Here is a 12,749-nt window from a genome sequence, read left to right as displayed (position 1 = left end):
GCCCGTCATGGCGCAGGCAATTTTTAAAGTGGCGCCATTTATGCTTGGCTCATGCTGCCCCCCGGAACTCATTCTTGATTCACTTGGACGGTTTCTTCAAGGGACAGCATGTGGGTAGTCTTAGGCCACTCGGCGGTGACTGAAAAAGCTCAGGTGGAAGCGGGGGATTCGATTCGACGCTGTCCATGGCGCGGTGAATGCGGGACCCGTACGCTAACCACTCAGCCACCGCCTACCCAAATGTTGTAGACGATAATATAATAAAAGGTTGCGAAAATATACTAGAAAATAAGCGAGTTTTATAGGAAACGAAGATAACAGAAAAAAATAAATGATAAACTTGAGTGAATCTGTTTCCGCTGTTCTTACTAGTTATTTAACACTTTACATAGAAGAAAACTTAATAAAAAGTTACGAAAATGTACTGAAAATGAGCGAAAATTTAAGAAAAACAAAGGAAATATTGATGAAAGAGGAAGTAATTGATAGACTGGAGTGAATATTTTTTTTGCTGTTGTTGCGTTATGTGACACTTTAGAATAATAAATAATAATAAATAAGAGAATAGTAATAGAAGAATGTTCAGAGATGAGCGAATTTTAGGAAACGAAGATAATAGAGGAAATAAATGATGATGAAAATGAAAGAGGAGGAAGAGGAAGAGGAAGAGGAGGAGAAGAAGAAGAAGAAGAAGAAGAAGAAGAAGAAGAAGAAGAAGAAGAAGAAGAAGGAGGAGGAGGAGGAGGAGGGGGACAAGAAACGAAAGAACTGCAAAAGTAGAACCAGAAGAAGAAAAAGAAGTTGAAAACGAAAAAGAAAAGAAGAAGAAATAAAGAACCAAAACCAAAAGAAAAAGAAGGAAAAGACAAACGAAGAAAAAATAACATAATGATAATCGTTTCAGTAAAACCAAGGAAAAAGTCCCGTTACGAAATATCTTCCTAAGAATTCAACATGATTAGGAAAGTACAAAGAAAGGAAGAAGGACGGAGAGAAAGGAAGGAGGGACGGAGAGAAGGGACTGAGGAGAGGAGGAGGAGGAGGAGAGGAAGGAAAAGGAGAGAGAGAGAGAGAGAGAGAGAGAGAGAGAGAGAAAAATGAGCATGACACACTTGGATATACTCTCTCTCTCTCTCTCTCTCCTCTCTCTCTCTCTGGCAGAAGCGCGAGCACACTCATTCCCGTTATGTCAATTTCTGAGAGAGAGAGAGAGAGAGAGAGAGAGAGAGAGAGAGAGAGAGAGAGAGAGAGAGAGAGAGAGAGAGAGAGAGAGAGAGAGAGAGAGAGAGAGAGAGAGAGAGGGGGGGATTAATATAAAAAAAGATAAAACTAAATGAATAATGAAAGCAAAATAAATGAGAGAGAGAGAGAGAGAGAGAGAGAGAGAGAGAGAGAGAGAGAGAGAGAGAGAGAGAGAGAGAGAGAGCAGCACGTCAACATAACGGAGTAGACAAGAGCAATGTCCTAACTTAACACCACATCTACAAGTGTCACCACCACCACCACCACCACCACTACTACTACTACTACTACTACTACTACTACTACTACTACTACTACTACTACTAGGAAGAAGAAGAAGAGGAAAAAGAAGAAGAAAAGAAGAAAAAGAAAGAACAAAAGATATCTATCCCATTAAAAAAATAAATCAACTATCACGTGAGAGAGAGAGAGAGAGAGAGAGAGAGAGAGAGAGAGAGAGAGAGAGAGAGAGAGAGGAAGGAAACACTACAGCTGATTTCTTCATGTGTTGCGTGTGTTCGTGCGTGCGTGTATGTGCGTGCGTGTATGTGCTTGTGTGTGTGTGTGTGTGTGTGTGTGTGATGACCAAATAAAGCCACGAGCAGACACTTTGAGTCGAGTGTCTGTCTGTCTGTCTGTCTGTCTATTCATACTCCGCCTATCAACTCTACACAATCTTCCAAACACCAATCCCCTACTCTTCGATAACAATCATCTGTCACCATCTTCTACACTAAACATCCTCGGTCTGTCCTTAACTCAAAATCTCAACTGTAAACCTCGTGGGTCGTATAGTCAAACCTTTCAGTTTCAAGCACACATATTTGACTAGACTTTCGTAGGAGTTTAGGGCATTTCCAGGGGTAGTTTTATGACCCTGGTGGTAGATTGACCCTTCTTCTGTACCATGAATCTACACCACCACTCAAAAGAACCAGACTGATCTCCTTTTCGGCCACAGGATATAGAGCCGATTTCACAGTCCAACACAGTGTCTTCGTAACAGCCCTAACCAAACTAGAGATTCCATACAATCCAAAATGGTGAGGTCTTCGATGCCACACTAAATACACAAGACTTTTCCTGTATAGTTTCATCAAATTTGTGAACTTAAATATAAACACCAGACACTATACAAGGAAATTTCGAAGGCTCTGGTATTGGTTTGGGAGCTTACTAATCCAAATTTCGAAGGCTCTGGTATTGGTTTGGGAGCTCACTAATCCAAATTTCGAAGGCTCTGGTATTGGTTTGGGAGCTTACTAATCCAAATTTCGAAGGCTCTGGTATTGGTTTGGGAGCTTACTAATGAAGGCTCTGGTATTGGTTTGGGAGCTTACTAATCCAAATTTCGAAGGCTCTGGTATTGGTTTGGGAGCTTACTAATCCAAATTTCGAAGGCTCTGGTATTGGTTTGGGAGCTTACTAATCCAAATTTCGAAGGCTCTGGTACTGGTTTGGGAGCTTACTAATCCATCATGGGGCACTGTGAAACTGGCCCATACTTGCTGTGAGAGCCGAAAGAATCAAACAGCACCGACCCATATCTCCCATGTACGAAAGCCTTGTCAAATAGGTGAGCTTGGGCGCCAAACTGTTCAAGAATTCGGGAAACGGTGCAAATATTACCGAGGTCTTTCAACGTTTATACTTCCATTCAAACGTTTATTATTATTATTTATTATTTTGCTTGGGGGCCGAGCTGTTTAAGAATTCAGGAAATGGTGCAAACATTATCGAGGTCTTTCAACGTTTATATTTCCATTCAAACATCTATTATTATTATTTTATTTATCATTATTATTTATTATTATTTTTTTCTCACTCTACAAACCGATTTCAATATGTCTGTCTGTCGTCTGTCTAAAGGTTCATCTCCCTGCTCCTCTCCTCCTCCTCCTCCTCTCTTCCTCCTCCTCCTCTCTGTCTATGTGAAGTCAATACCATCTAGTTCCTGGTACCCCTCCCCTTTCTTCCTCCTCCTCTTCCTTTTCCCCTTGCCCTCTCTTTCCCTCTCTCTTCATCCTCTTCCTCTCACTTTCCCATGTCCCTCCTGTCTTCCCCCTCTTTCCCTCTTCCTCTTCCTCCTTCCTTCGCTCTTTCTCATACCACTTCATCTCCATCACGTCCTCCTCCTCCTCTTCCTTTTTCCCTTCTCCTCACATTTCCTCTCTCCCTCCTCTTCCTCTTTCCCTCTTCCTCTCACTTTCCCATGTCCCTCCTGTCTTCTTCCTCTTTCCCTCTTCCTCTTCCTCCTTCCTTCTCTCTTTCTCATACCACTTAATCTCCATCACGTCCTCCTCCTCCTCCTCTTCCTCCTCCTCATCCTCGTGTGCTTCCTCCATTCCTTCACATTCCTCTCCTCCTCCCTCTGCTACTAAATTCCTCCACATTACCTCCACTGCTTCTTCCATCATTCCTCCTCCTCCTCCTCCTCCTTACCTCTTCTTCCTTCAACCCTTCTTTTTTTAAACTTTTCCTCTTCTACTAGGAGAGAGAGAGAGAGAGAGAGAGAGAGAGAGAGAGAGAGAGAGAGAGAGAGAGAGAGAGAGTCCTGGAAAATAAGAGAAAAGAGGAAGATACAAACATGACTCTCTCTCTCTCTCTCTCTCTCTCTCTCTCTCTCTCTCTCTCTCTCTCTCTCTCTCTCTCTCCACCACGCCCTAGGAGGTAATCAATGGAGGGAGGGGTAGAGGAGGAGGAGGAGGAGGAAGAGAGCCTTTAGGGAAAAATGAAAGAGAGAGAGAGAGAGAGAGAGAGAGAGAGAGAGAGAGAGAGAGAGAGAGAGAGAAAAAGATAATTAAATCTACTACTACTAGTACCACTACTACTACTACTACTACTACTACTACTACTGCTACAACAACTACTACTACTACTACTACTACTACTACTACTACTACTACTACTACTACTACTATAAGCAGACTGCTCAGTGGATGTAACAAGAGACTTCCCGGTGAATCTCTCTCTCTCTCTCTCTCTCTCTCTCTCTCTCTCTCTTCCTGGTTATGAGAAAATCAAACAAAAGAAAATTAACACACACGCACACACACACACACACAAACACACACAGTTCAGAACATCTGTATATAAAAATAGTATACTATGCACTGGCCCTAAACTCTTTAACAGCTTGCCACTAAATATAAAAGAATTACTCAAGACAAGCAGTCTTCAAAAAATTAAAAGAAATAAAAAAAAATAAAAAAAACTCCAGAACCCCTAGCAGCCCTACTTTTTATACGGTAGGCTACTCACAATGGAATGTATATATTGTTAGGTTATATCTTATACGTCAAATTTATTGTTATGCGATAAAAATAAAATAAAACATCTCTTTAAATTGACATCGGTCTGTCAAGGAGCTTCGGCTCGACAGACAGTCGCTGAAATTATATTAAACTTTGTAATTTTCTACAAATTTATTTATTAATAGGAATAATTGTTTACTTACTTACACACACACACACACACACACACACACACGAGAACGCACTCACCCAGCTGAATCTGTCCACCCTTCAGGACTGATACCACATAAACCTAACCAAATTCGGCAAGTCCCTCCTCCACAACCCCCGCCATAGAGGCCTACTCCCACCCGCCCTTCCTCCCCCAACAAGACCCACAAGACACCACAATATTCTAGTCCCGGTCAGAGCTCGGACGGACAGATACTGGCTTAGCGCGATACCGACACTTCCAAGGGCCATTAACACCTCCATGATCACATGACCCCTCCACCCCAACACACACACACACACACCACCCTACCCCACTTCAACATATGAAACTCTTTGAATTGTATTTTTGTGTATTTTCAGCCTTATGGCTGCCAACAAGTGAATAAACCATTTATTATTATTATTATTTTACACACACACACACACACACACACACATACTGCCACAACTACTACTGCTACTTCTACGATCGTATATAGATAAAGAGAGATAATATTCAATGTGTATTATCTGAGAGTCACGATGAGGAGGAGGAGGAGGAGGAGGAGGAGATAAGAAAATGGAAACAGGAGAGGCTTTACCACGTGAGAGAGAGAGAGAGAGAGAGAGAGAGAGAGAGAGAGAGAGAGAGAGAGAGAGAGAGAGAGAGAAAGAGAGAGAGAGAAAAAAAAAAAATCTTACACATACTCTTCACATAGAATACAAAACAAAAATCCTAACTCCCCCTTCTCCTCCTCCTCCTCCACCACTCCTTCCTTTTAAAACCCAGAGAATGCATGTGGTGGTGGTGGTGGTGATGATGCAATACCAGTCACAAGCATTTCCTTCTGACTCTGACTGGTGTTGTGAGGTCATGGTAAGTCACTCTCTCTCTCTCTCTCTCTCTCTCTCTCTCTCTCTCTCTCTTTCTACACGGAGGAGGAGGAGGAGGAGGAGAAAAGGGAAAAAATAATAATAGTAATAATAATAAGAAGAAGAAAGAGAAAAAGAAAAAAAGATGAAGAAGAAGAAAAGAAGAAGTTTCCTTTACTGCAAAAATAAATAAATAAATAAATAAAAATAAATGCACAACACTATTAATGGAAGCGCTTCAAAATATTACGAATTATATACAAAATAAAATAAACAAAAAGTATAATACTGAGCTTAATAACGAGACTTTAAGAGCAAATTAATACAAGAAAACATGACTGAAATCTGTATTAATTATGGCACAAAGCAATATTCTTTTTTCATATATCAACAACAAAGAAAAAAATGTCACCCAGGAAACGTTTGATCATAAAGTCGGTATATTTTTTCCTATCATTAAGTCATATGTTTTTTTCCCCATAATAAAGTCATATATTTTTCCCCCCAGTCTTTGGTTTGCATCTAAAATCTATCCACCTATTGAAACCCTAACAAATAAAGAAATAAAATATATAAATATTGAACAAAAAAATCGTAACTAAATCAAGTCTTCACTAACAACAATGACAATAAAATTCAATAAAGATATAGTTAAGTAATATCAAAACCTTTATCACACTTAAATAAAGCCTTCACTAATAATAAGGTAGCTGTGTGTGTGTGTGTGTGTGTGTGTGTGTGTGTGTGTGTGTGTGTTCTTTCCAAACTGCATCTTTACATGATTAAGTCAAGTTTGGACGATCCCATTTTTTTAACTCCATTGTATCATATTCTTTAAAAAAAAATGTTAATGTTATATAATGTTTATTTTACTACACATCACTTCTTTTCCAGGATAAGTGTGTGTGTGTGTATGTGTGTGTGTGTGTGTGTGTGTGAGTGTGAAGCAAGAATTAGTGTGACATCATCAGTTCTCAGAGTTGCAACATCACACTTGGCTTTTTCTTTTGTTTTCCTTTCGCCTCCCTTTGAGTCACTAACAACATGAATATTATTAACCCTCTCAGACCTGGAGATACACTTTGTTCATTCATTCCAGTGGCAGGGAGCAGGCAAGGTTGAAGGGAGCAACTAGCAAACTGAATGGCCGCACTGTGGAGATAACCGTCATTGATCGTTGCTAAACACTTAATGTACTTTTAATGATGATAATAATAATAATAATAATAATAATAATAATAATAATAATAATAATAATAATAATAATAATAATAATAATAATAATAAGTTTTAATTCGTCCAGCGGCATATATAAAAAAACAAGATGAGAAATTGAACGAGATTGAACTCACAACTTGGCCAAAAATGACGCATGTAGCACCATTTCCCGATTTTTGGATAATATATATATTTATTTTCAGCCTCTGGAAATAGTTGACATAAGAGGTGGAAGCGTCTGTGAATACCGACTTATATATAATACCTTCTAATACCCTCTCTTTCTTCCTCTCTACGCTGCCTCTCTCTCTCTCTCTCTCTCTCTCTCTCTCTCTCTCTCTCTCTCTCTCTCTCTCTCTCTCTCTCTCCTAATAGCTTTATAGACACGGTAACCATTTTCTTTTTTATTCAAACCATTTTTTATATTCTTTGTTTTCACTCTTTTGCTGTAATTTAATCTTGTCTTATAATTATATCTCTTCATTTCCTTTACAACAATGACATCATTCTTTGTATATGCACTACAGGATACAGCACACACACACACACACACACACACACGCATACTATTATAAGTGAAGATACAAAAAGTAAGTACAAATACATGGCTTTAGCTCAGATTTTTAGAGTATTTCTTTATCTTTTCTTATCTTTTTATCTTCTATACTCTCTTCTATAGGGTCAGTGATTAGCAGGCTTATTTTTTCTTCTCAATTACATTTTTTGACCCTTAAGCTGTTTACTGTAAAAAAAAAAGAAAAAAAAAAATTCACTCATGACATCACCCCTTGACCACACCTGTTTTTTAATTGTTTCATTTTCTCATTTCCATTACCAAGACAGTTAAGACAACCTTGATTTAGCCCTCCAGTCACTGAACCTCCCTGCCCACCAAATGACTCAACACCTCCGCAGCCATGTTTAACCCGTCCGCTGCAATTGGCATGGATTTGGCCTTCACTGGTAGCCTGGTAACATATGGTCCCAGGTCTTTCTCTGCCTCTGTGGTGGATAGTGGAGTGTTTCCCATATGGTATTGGTATGCTGGATATCCCCCCATGGTGCAGGACTTTACATTTTTTTCACTGAATTGTAGCAGCCACTTTTTGCTCCATTCCTGTAGCTTAGTGAGGTCTTCTTGCAGGAAATCTGTAGTCAAGGGGTTAATGCCAGACGCAGTATAATATGTTGGCCTCCCAGTGTACGCACAACGCCATCTCCACAGCAACATTTGCCAGCCTTGATACAGGAAGCACTTCATCTCCCAGGTTATGAGAGCATTAATTATCCACACCTTGCTAACCCCTTGACTATGGATTTCCTACAAGACATCACCAAGCTACAGGAATGGAACAAAAAGTGTCAGCTACAATTCCATGGAGAAAAATGTAAAGTCCTGTACCTTGGGAGAGGAAATCCAGCATACCAATAACACATGGAAAACACTCCACTATCCACCACAGAGGCAGAGAAAGACCTGGGACTATATGTTACCGGGCTACCAGTGAAAGCCAAATCTGTGCCAATCGTAGTGGACGGGTAAATAAATTATATCGATGAAAATAGGGCAAGGTTTGAAACATGCTCTGCCAAATTATCATCCCTATCCGACACCTTGTTAAATATTTATTCCCAAAAAATGACATAACGCGGACTCTGATACTCATAGTGCTAGGTTTAATGCTTCATGAACTAATCTCAGCAAACTGTTGCAAAAACCCCTTTCAGAGTTACTGGAATTTTTTTTATAAAAGCCACAACATCCCATACAGGTTAAAAATAACAAGAGTTAACCCTTATATGGTAGCAGTATTTGAAGAGTATCGGAGCCCCCCCAAAATTAATCATCTATATTTAATCACTGCTGACCTTAGGACCGTAGCATAAATATAGTTGTGCCACATAATAGATGTTTTAACTAGTATTGTTTATGTATAGATTCTACCGCAATCTGGAAGCGTTTTATATTTCTGCAACACAAAACTGACTGACTGAATTTTGGACCGTCTATATATAGTTCCACCGCCATCTAAGAGTTAAATATGCATTAGGAATATCTAGTTTACAATTCACTCCATGCAAGGACACACAAGGCCCCTATAGATGGACATCACTTAGGAACTTAGGAGGGAGGAAACACTGGTGGAGACAATACAGAACACCTAACCTCGAGGAAGTGGATTTAGCAAGAGATGAATACTAATTTATATGCCAGTGAGTGAGGGAAAAGGATCGAAAATAAGTGATTCAAGCAAAAATAAATAAATAAATAAATAAATAAATAAATAAATAAATAAATAAATAAATAAATAAATAAAAGGAAAATTATAGTGCGGTAGAGTAATACAGTGAGGAAAGATAAACAATATAGCCTAATGCCATTGACAAGCAGTGTGTGTGAATAAGCTGAAGAGAGGACCAGGAGGAGGAGGAGGACCTACGAAGTGATACAGCTCAAAAAGAAGAAGACCAACGCATGAGTCACATTCTGAGCCATTGGGAAATTAATACCCACTCAAATTACACCCAGATTGACGACACGAATAACTAAATAAGTATCTCGCAGGCATATTCATTTTAAAATTCCAGACCTGGACACCTGACACCAAAATTACATTCAAAGCCACCGCACTATAAAAAAAAAGTACAATCACCCCTAGACTAATGGCATGAAAAAGCTAAATAAATATCTCACAGGAATATTTGTTTTAATATTCCCTAGTTTGGGCACCTGACACCAAAATTATGTTCTAAGCAACTGCAATATTAAATTCCAGTCAAATCACCCCCAGACTAATGACACAAAAAGCTAAATAAATATCTCACAGGAATATTCGTTTAAATATTCCCTAGTTTGGACACCTGACACCTGCGAGATCTGAGCACCATTAACTTGATCACATTCTAAGCAACCGAAATATTAAAAAAGTTTAATCACCCTGGGCTTAATACAGGGGAAACTTAACATCCCACTCAAGCTTTCCCATTCAGTGAGTTAACCCTTAGACGGCAGCAGTATTTGAAGAGTAGCGCCCCACAAAATGAATCATCTATATTTAATCACTGCCGACCTTAGAACCGTAACATAATTATAGTTACGCCACATGATGGATGTTTTAACTATCGTCTATATAGTGATTCTACTGCAATCTGGAAGTGTTGTTATATTTCTGCCGTCCAAAACTGACTGACTGAATTTTGGACAGTCTATATAGAGTTCAACTGTTGTCTAAGGGTTCTTGATCTTGATGCATAATGTGCAGGGCATCTTTCAGGTGCACAGCACGCATATTTGTGTTGGCTGTTGGGGGAACGGGTGACGGGGGTTAAACATGACACCTGCAATGGAATAGACTACGCAATCACATAGTGAGTGCAGGGACGATAGCTTGTTTTAAGAGAAGACTTGATAGCTACATGGACGAGGATGACAGGTGGTAGTGGGAGGAAATCTGGAGCCGTCTTGTGTAGGCCATTCGGCCTCTTACAGTCTCCCTATCTTCTTATGAGTAATAGATGAGTGGGGTCAGACACACACCTGACTTGCCCCACTTTCCCAGCCTCCCCACAGGGTTCCTGCACACAAGACATCATAAATATCTTGCAGGAATATTTGTTTTAATGTTCACTGAGTAAAAGATGAGTGCAGTAATACATGAATGGGGGCAGACACACACCCTGCCAACCCCCATTCCCCAAGCCATTACCCCATTCCCCAGCCTCCCCATGAGGCACCTGCAAGCAGAACTTTGAAAATATATTGGCAAGTAAATATCTTACAGGAAGTACTCGTTTTAAACATGAGTAATAGACGAGTGTGGGTCAGACTCACACCCAACCAACCCCCATTCCCCCGTACCTTCGCCTCCCCACGGGGTTCCTGCGCACTGAACATCGTAAATATCTTGGCAAGTAAATATTGAGGGAAATACTCGTTTTAAACAAGTAATGGACGATTATGGGGACACACACCCTGCCAACCCCCATTCCCCAGTTCCCCATCCTCCCCACGGGGCTCCTAGACACAGAACATCATAAACGTCTTGCGGGAACACCTTGATGAAAATATTTATGAGTAATAGACGATTAGGGGGACACACACCCTGCCAACCCCCATTCCCCAGTTCCCCATCCTCCCCACGGGGCTCCTAGACACAGAACATCATAAACGTCTTGCGGGAACACCTTGATGAAAATATTTTGTGGGAATACTCGTTATAAACATGAGTAATAGACGATTAGGGGGACACACACCCTGCCAACCCCCATTCCCCCAGCCATTCCCCCAGTTCCCCATCCTCCCCACGGGGCTCCTAGACACAGAACATCATAAACGTCTTGCGGGAACACCTAGATGAAAATATTTTGTGGGAATACTCGTTATAAACATGAGTATTAGACGATTAGGGGGATACACACCCTGCCAACCCCATTCCCCCAGGCACTCCCCATCTTCCCCACGGGGCTCCTAGACACAGAACATCATAAATGTCTTACGGGAACACCTTGATGAAAATATTTTGTGGAAATACTCGTTTTAAACATGAGTAATGGGCGAGTATGGGGGCGGACACACACCCTGCCCACCCCCATTCCCCCGTTCCCCAGCCTCCCCACGGGGTTCCTGCAGACGGAAAATCTTGCCTAGCTCACCTTATCATGCAGCAGTGAGGAAAAAGGCGCCAAAATACGATCAGAGAGCCATTCCGCCCCTCTCCTGGTTGGCCTTCCCAGCTTGAACCATAAACAAAGTAGTTCCCCGAGCCTCCACCGCCTCCACACTGTCTACGGAAACACTTTAGGCCTTAAGGCTTTCATGGGGACTAGTTTTGGGCTGCCCAGACATGAGGAGTTTGAAATATGAGGTAAAATGAGGCGCTGAGGGCGAGAGTGAGGTGATGTGTATCCTTCCGCCGGGCCAGAAGACGCGCGACATGCACACCTGTCAACCTAGGCCGTTATTTTCCCCTTTATTCACATTTGGAGGCTTTTTTGTCCCTTTTAAGACTTATTCTAGCTTGCAATGGGGCACTTCTATATATTTCAAGGCTCCATGATGGCCTCCTAAACGCCTGAATATTGTCTCTTCTATATTCGGTCTATTTCCATATTTAACTTTATTTAGGATATAAACATTATTGTCTACTGCCATTTTCAATTTTGTTTCCCTTTTGAGGGTTTTTTTCTTCCTTTTTCTGACCAATTCTGACTTGTAATGAGGTACTTTGATATAATTTCAGACTTGGAGGCTTTTCATCCCTTTTAAGAGTTATTTTAGCTTGCAATGGGGCACTTTTATATATTTCAAGGCTCCATGATGGTCTCCTAATTGTCTCTTATATATTCGGTCTATTTACATATTTTACATTATTTAAGATAGAAACATAAACCGGGCTTTTTTTTTATCCCTTTTAAGAGTTATTTTAGCTTTCAATGGGGCACTTTTATATATTCCGAGGTTCCATGATGGTCTACTATGAACGCCTGAATATTGTCTCTTCGCTACCTATTCGGTCTATTTCCATATTTAACATTATTTATTTTCCTCTTTATTCACATTTGGAGGCTTTTTTGTCCCTTTTAAGAGTTATTTTAGCTTGCAATGGGGCACTTTTATATATTTCGAGGCTCCATGATGGTCTCCTAAACCCCTGAATATATTAACAAGTCTCTTCGATACCTATTCGGTCTATTTCCATATTTAACATTATTTATTTTCCTCTTTATTCACATTTGGAGGCTTTTTTGTCCCTTTTAAGACTTATTTTAGCTTGCAATGGGGCACTTTTATATATTTCGAGGCTCCTCAGATGGTCTCCTAAACGCCTGAATATTGTCTCTTCTATTTTTCCATATTTAACATTATTTATTTTCCTCTTTATTTACATTAAGAGGCTTTTTTTATCCCTTTTAAGAATTATTTTGGCTTGCAATGGGGTACTTTTATATATTTCGAGGCTCCATGGTGGT

At 40.2% G+C, this 12,749-nt stretch overlaps 1 protein-coding gene across 1 annotated transcript in view; it reads right to left on the bottom strand.

Annotated features, from left to right (window-relative positions):
- LOC126983915 (ADP-ribosylation factor 6) overlaps positions 1-11,720 on the bottom strand; it is a 41,124-nt gene extending 29,404 nt beyond the window's left edge. The window contains exon 1 of the mRNA XM_050837128.1: positions 11,433-11,720. The gene's annotated coding sequence lies outside the window, so the exon portion shown is untranslated. The remainder of the gene's footprint in view (positions 1-11,432) is intronic.
- Between the last annotated feature and the right edge of the window lie 1,029 nt (positions 11,721-12,749).

This window comes from Eriocheir sinensis, chromosome 55 (assembly GCF_024679095.1).
Source record: "Eriocheir sinensis breed Jianghai 21 chromosome 55, ASM2467909v1, whole genome shotgun sequence".
Taxonomy (NCBI): domain Eukaryota; kingdom Metazoa; phylum Arthropoda; class Malacostraca; order Decapoda; family Varunidae; genus Eriocheir; species Eriocheir sinensis.
The sequence above is the reverse complement of the archived record's forward strand: the minus strand, read 5'-3'. Positions and strand labels throughout refer to the sequence as shown.